This window comes from Labeo rohita, unplaced genomic scaffold, assembly GCF_022985175.1.
Source record: "Labeo rohita strain BAU-BD-2019 unplaced genomic scaffold, IGBB_LRoh.1.0 scaffold_249, whole genome shotgun sequence".
NCBI lineage: Eukaryota > Metazoa > Chordata > Actinopteri > Cypriniformes > Cyprinidae > Labeo > Labeo rohita.
The window spans coordinates 38,631-46,098 of NW_026128759.1; positions in this window are offsets into that span (position 1 = coordinate 38,631).

Below are 7,468 nucleotides of genomic sequence, written 5' to 3' on the forward strand. Positions count from 1 at the left end.
AAGTCTGGTGATAGGGTTTGGACTTATCAGAGAAAACAATTGATGATGATGATAGCAGCAGCGGAGCCTACAGTGAAATTTAATTAAGGAAAAACAAAAAGAATAAGACAAATGACGAAACTTCACGAGGGGAAGGTTTGCCTGTCTTTATGTCTATGACTATACTGTATGCTTTGCTAACAAAAGGGGGATCCCAAACAAAAAGCCTTAGCATATTCGACTTTTTTTTCAAAAACTTAAGAGAATGATCATTTATGTGAAAGTCAGAAATGAAGAATATAAATGTGATGGAACAACTTGAGTTTTCTGTATTCTGATATTATGCGTTAAAAGAATATATAACCATAGAGGTGTGTAATCAGTAGTGATGATAGTTTTTGAGTAGTATAAGTAACATTTCTGTTTGGTGTCTGTGAGGTGACTGAGGGTCTGACACATGTCAGGAATGCAATAACAGTGCTTATTCGTTTAGCCCGGCTTCCAGAAAACAAATGTGAAGATGTGTGTAGCGCATGCTGACAAGCTCAATATCTGCCGTCAGGATGCGCTACCATCCTTAACACTGGGCCAAGCTGATTATTAAGGACAAGAGTTGGTCAGGAGCCAGTTTATTTCCGAACCTGAAGGATGCTCCTTTTTACAAGGACCGTTTGATCAAAAGATCGATTCTTTTTTACAGTCTCAGGTCAGCAGGGTTATACTAGGAAGTTTGCACCCATACATGTCAGGGGATGAGCGCCCCCTGTTGATCGGCATAAAACCAAATCTAGCAGCAGCCTAAGCCTTCTCTAACAGGTCTCCCATCCAACAACAGACCAGGCTGGGGCCTGTTTAGCTTTACTGAAAAACAGACTCCGCTACTGCAAGCAAGGGACACGATTCACCTCACATGGCTGATAGAGCTGCTCTAATAGAGGGGTAGCGCATCCTGATGACCTCAATTTGGCCGTCAGGATGCGCTACCATCTTAAACAGTAGGTCAAGTTGATTGGAATGAGCGCCCCCTGCTGGTCGGCCAAATAATAGCTGGCCCCAGCAGCATGCTAGGTCTTCTCATATTGGTCAGCCACCCAAGTACAGACCAGGCTCTGGTCTCCTTAGCTTTTAGTGAGGAACCAGACTCTGGCTACTGCATGCAAAAGACATACTTGCTGTCAGTACCTTAATAAAGCTGCTACAACAGAGGGGTAGCGCATGCTGACAAGCTCAATATCTGCCGTCAGGATGCGCTACCATCCTTAACACTGGGCCAAGCTGATTAGTAAGGACAAGCGTTGGTCAGGAAGCCAGTTTATTTCCTCACCTGAAGGATGCTCCTTTTTACAAGGACCGTTTGATCAAAAGATCGATTCTTTTTACAGTCTCAGGTCCGCAGGGTTATACTAGGGAAGTTTTTTTACCATACATGTCAGGGGATGAGATGCCCCCTGTTCCCCGGCACAAAAAAAGCAGCAAAGCCTTCCCTAATGGGTCCCCCATCCAACAGCCTAAGCCTAGCTCTAACAGGTTCCCATCCAACAACAGACCAGGCTGGGGCCTTTAGCTTTACTGAAAAACAGACTCTAGCTACTGCAAGCAAGGGACATGATTCAACTCACATGGCTGATAGAGCTGCTCTAATAGAGGGGTAGCGCATCCTGATGACCTCAATTTGGCCGTCAGGATGCGCTACCATCTTAAACAGTAGGTCAAGTTGATTACATACACGCCCCCTGCTGGTCGGCCAAATAATAACTGGCACCAGCAGCATGCTAGGTCTTCTCATATTGGTCAGCCACCCAAGTACAGACCAGGCTCTGGTCTCCTTAGCTTTTAGTGAGGAACCAGACTCTGGCTACTGCATGCAAAAGACATACTTGCTGTCAGTACCTTAATAAAGCTGCTACAACAGAGGGGTAGCGCATGCTGACACTCAATATCTGCCGTCAGGATGCGCTACCATCCTTAACACTGGGCCAAGCTGATTGATTAAGGACAAGATGATTAGTAAGGACAACAGTTCGTGAGGAAGCCAGTTTATTTCCTCACCTGAAGGATGCTCCTTTTTACAAGGACCGTTTGATCAAAAGGTCGATTCTTTTTACAGTCTGAAGTCCGCAGGCTTATACTAGGAAATTTGCACCCATACATGTCAGAGGATGAGCGCCCCCTGTTGATCGGCATAAAACCAAATCAGCAGCAGCCTAAGCCTTCCCTAATGGGTCTCCCATCCAACAACAGACCAGGCTGGGGCCTGCTTAGCTTTACTGAATAAACAGACTCTAGCTACTGCAGGCAAAGGACATGATTCAACTCACATGGCTGATAGAGCTGCTCTAATAGAGGGGGTAGCGCATCCTGATGACCTCAATTTGGCCGTCAGGATGCGCTACCATCTTAAACAGTAGGTCAAGTTGATTACATGACATGAGCGCCCCCTGCTGGTCGGCCAAATAATAACTGGCGCCCCCTGCTGGTCGGCCAAATAATAGCTGGCCCCAGCAGCATCTAGGTCTTCTCATATTGGTCAGCCACCCAAGTACAGACCAGGCTCTGGTCTCCTTAGCTTTTAGTGAGGAACCAGACTCTGGCTACTGCATGCAAAAGACATACTTGCTGTCAGTACCTTAATAAAGCTGCTACAACAGAGGGGTAGCGCATGCTGACAAGCTCAATATCTGCCGTCAGGATGCGCTACCATCCTTAACACTGGGCCAAGCTGATTAGTAAGGACAACAGTTGGTCAGGAAGCCAGTTTATTTCCTCACCTGAAGGATGCTCCTTTTTACAAGGACCGTTTGATCAAAAGATCGATTCTTTTTACAGTCTCAGGTCCCAGCAGGGTTATACTAGGAAATTTGCACCCATACATGTCAGGGGATGAGCGCCCCCTGTTGATCGGCATAATAAAACAAATCTAGCAGCAGCCTTCCCTAATGGGTCTCCCAAACAACAGACCAGGCCTTCTCTAACAGGTCTCCCATCCAACAACAGACCAGGCTGGGGCCTGCTTAGCTTTACTGAAAAAACAGACTCTAGGCTACAGCAGGCAAAGGATACATGATTCTCAAATGACATCTCAGCATGAATAGAGCTGCTCTAATAGAGGGGTAGCGCATCCTGATGACCTCAATATGGCCGTCAGGATGCGCTACCATCTTAAACAGTAGGTCAAGTTGATTACATACATGTCATTGGAATGAGCGCCCCCTGCTGGTCGGCCAAATAATAACTGGCACCAGCAGCATGCTAGGTCTTCTCATATTGGTCAGCCACCCAAGTACAGACCAGGCTCTGGTCTCCTTAGCTTTTAGTGAGGAACCAGACTCTGGCTACTGCATGCAAAAGACATACTTGCTGTCAGTACCTTAATAAAGCTGCTACAACAGAGGGGTAGCGCATGCGCATGCTGACAAGCTCAATATCTGCCGTCAGGATGCGCTACCATACTTAACACTAGGCTGATTGATTTAGGACACTGTTCAGGGGCCAAGCTGATTAGTAAGGACAAGAGTTGGTCAGGAAGCCAGTTTATTTCCTCACCTGAAGGATGGTCCTTTTTACAAGGACTGTTTGATCAGAAGGTCGATTCTTTTTACAGTCTCAGGTCCACAGGTTTATACTAGGAAATTTGCACCCATACATGTCAGGGGATGAGCGCCCCCTGTTGATCGGCATAAAACCAAAAGCAGCAGCCTAAGCCTTCCTAACAGGTCTCCCATCCAACAACAGACCAGGCTGGGGCCTGCTTAGCTTTACTGAAAAAACAGACTCTAGCTACTGCAAGCAAAGGAACATGATTCACCTCACACGGCTGATAGAGCTGCTCTAATAGAGGGGTAGCGCATCCTGATGACCTCAATTTGGCCGTCAGATGCGCGCTACCATCCATCTTAAACAGTAGGTCAAGTTGATTACATACATGTCAGTGAATGAGCGCCCCCTGCTGGTCGGCCAAATAATAGCTGGCCCAGCAGCATCTTCTCATATCTTCTCATTGGCAGACCAGCAGCATGCAGGTCTTCTCATATTGGTCAGCCACCCAAGTACAGACCAGGCTCTGGTCTCCTTAGCTTTTAGTGAGGAACCAGACTCTGGCTACTGCATGCAAAAGACATACTTGCTGTCAGTACCTTAATAAAGCTGCTACAACAGAGGGGTAGCGCATGCTGACAAGCTCAATATCTGCCGTCAGGATGCGCTACCATCCTTAACACTGGGCCAAGCTGATTAGTAAGGACAAGAGTTGGTCAGGAAGCCAGTTTATTTTCGAACCTGAAGGATGCTCCTTTTTACAAGGACCGTTTGATCAAAAGATCGATTCTTTTTACAGTCTCAGGTCAGCAGGGTTATACTAGGAAATTTGCACCCATACATCAGGGGATGAGCGCCCCCTGTTGATCGGCATAAAACCAAATCTAGCAGCAGCCTAAGCCTTCTCTAACAGGTCTCCCATCCAACAACAGACCAGGCTGGGGCCTGCTTAGCTTTACTGAAAAACAGACTCTGGCTACTGCAGGCAAGGAACATGATTTTGCTCACATGGCTGATACAGCTGCTCTAATAGGGGTAGCGCATCCTGATAGCCTCAATTTGGCCGTCAGGATGCGCTACCATCTTAAACAGTAGGTCAAGTTGATTGGAATGAGCGCCCCCTGCTGGTCGGCCAAATAATAGCTGGCCCCAGCAGCATGCTAGGTCTTCTCATATTGGTCAGCCACCCAAGTACAGACCAGGCTCTGGTCTCCTTAGCTTTTAGTGAGGAACCAGACTCTGGCTACTGCATGCAAAAGACACACTTGCTGGGAAAGCTGCTAAAGCTCTGCAAAAGAGGGGTACCACAAAAGCTGCAGCATGTAAGGACAAGCGCGTTGCTGCTACCATCCATAACAGCACTGATTTGTAAGGACAACAGTTGGTCAGGAAGCCAGTTTATTAACGAACCTGAAGGATGCTCCTTTTTACAAGGCGTTTGATCAAGAGGGTAGCGCATGCTGACAAGCTCAGCGTTACTGTTTGCATACATGTCAGGATGCGCTACCGGCATAAAAGGACACCAGGCCCAACAGGATGATTCCAAAACACACCAGGCTGGGGCCAGTCAAAAAAAGCCAGCAAGGGCATGATTCAACTCACACGGCTGATAGAGCTGCTCCTGAAGGACTGCTCCTGACCTTTTACAAGGACCTTTTGATCAAAAATGAGCGCCCCCTGCAGTCTAAAGTGGCCAGCAGCATGCTAGACAGTCTCACCAGGTCTGGTCTCCTGAGACACTTGCTGTCAGCCTTAATAAAGCTGCCTAAGGGTCTCCCATTTGACAATTACTGATTATTAAGGACAAGAGTTGGTCAGGAAGCCAGTTTATTTCCGAACCTGAAGGACTCCTTTTTACAAGGACAGTTTGCTCATAGCGCATCCTGATTCTTTTTACAGTCTCAGGTCATACAGCTTTGTCGCATGCTGCTCAAGCGTTATTAGCAGGACATTTGCACCCATACATGTCAGGGCGCCCCCTGTTGATCGGCATAAAACCAAATCCAGCAGCACCTAAGCCTTCTCTAACAGGTCTCCCATCCAACAACAGACCAGACTGGGGCCTGATTAGCTTTACTTAAAAAACAGACTCTCGCTACTGCAAGCAAGGGACACGATTCACCTCACACGGCTGATAGAGCTGCTCTAATAGAGGGGTAGCGCATCCTGATGACCTCAATTTGGCCGTCAGGATGCGCTACCATCTTAAACAGTAGGTCAAGTTGACAATGAATGCCCCCTGCTGGTCGGCCAAATAATAGCTGGCCCCAGCAGCATGCTAGGTCTTCTCATATTGGTCAGCCACCCAAGTACAGACCAGGCTCTGGTCTCCTTAGCTTTTAGTGAGGAACCAGACTCTGGCTACTGCATGCAAAAGACACACACTGTCAGTACCTTAATAAAGCTGTCAGTACCTTAATAAAGCCACAACAACAGAGGGCTAGCATGCATGCAAGCTCACAGCTGCAAGCTGAGAGGGGTAGCGCATGCTGACAAGCTCAATATCTGCCGTCAGGATGCGCTACCATCCTTAACACTGGGCCAAACTGATTTGTAAGGACAAGCGTTGGTCAGGAAGCCAGTTTATTTTCGAACCTGAAGGATGCTCCTTTTTACAAGGACCGTTTGATCAAAAGATCGATTATTTTACAGTCTCAGGTCCACAGCGTTATTATACTAGGAAGTTTGCACCCATACATGTCAGGGGATGAGCGCCCCCTGTTGATCGGCATAAAACCAAATCTAGCAGCAGCCTAAGCCTTCTCTAACAGGTCTCCCATCCAACAACAGACCAGGCTGGGGCCTGCTTAGCTTTACTTAAAAAACAGACTCTCGCTACTGCAAGCAAGGGACACGATTCACCTCACACGGCTGATAGAGCTGCTCTAATAGAGGGGTAGCGCATCCTGATGACCTCAATTTGGCCGTCAAGATGCGCTACCATCTTAAACAGTAGGTCAAGTTGATTGTCAGTGAATGAGCCCCCTGCTGGTCGGCCAAATAATAGCTGGCCCCAGCAGCATGCTAGGTCTTCTCATATTGGTCAGCCACCCAAGTACAGACCAGGCTCTGGTCTCCTTAGCTTTTAGTGAGGAACCAGACTCTGGCTACTGCATGCAAAAGACATACTTGCTGTCAGTACCTTAATAAAGCTGCTACAACAGAGGGGTAGCGCATGCTGACAAGCTCAATATCTGCCGTGGAGGGTTCAGCTGCACTTCACCTGAAATTAGAGGAACCATTTGAATACATCTCCATGATCTGGTTAAGGAAATGTTTGAGAACCACTTAAATCTGCTTGGTTCTGTCTGAATTGTTTTCTGTAAACAATATTAGCTTTATAGCTAATTATATTGCCATTCATAAAACATTTAGTCCCATTAACCCTTAAATGCATATCTTGGGTCTTTAGCGACCTGGGACGTCATTTAGTACCCTATCCCTCCTTTATTTTTTAAAGTTTGACAACAGCTTTCTTAGTAATATTTTGATGACATGATATATGACATGATGTTTTACTTGCAATTATTGCAGGCATTAAACAAAAGAATATCATCAGCAAAATTTGTATTGGCTTTACTGCAGAGCAATTACTGTATGCAATAAAATATAAATGTCACTGTCATTTGATGGTGGATGTGGTGAATAAGCTGCCAGCTGTCACGAGTCTGGTCCTGATCTTCGCTCCACTCCTCACCAGAGATCGCCTTGCCATTACACAGACTGTTGCACTACACCCAGCACTATCTTTCCCATGCTTCACCGCGCTCACAGCTGCAATCACGAACAGCATAAATGCAAGTCCCTTCCCACTATTCTGGGCTGAGTATTGTACAGCGTTTAGCTCTATCTAGTTTTTGTAATTCGTGACCGATATTGATCTCAGGGTTTACCGTCTACCACATATCCAGGTACGTTAAAATTTAGGCCTTAAAAATTGTTAAAATCCCCCAAG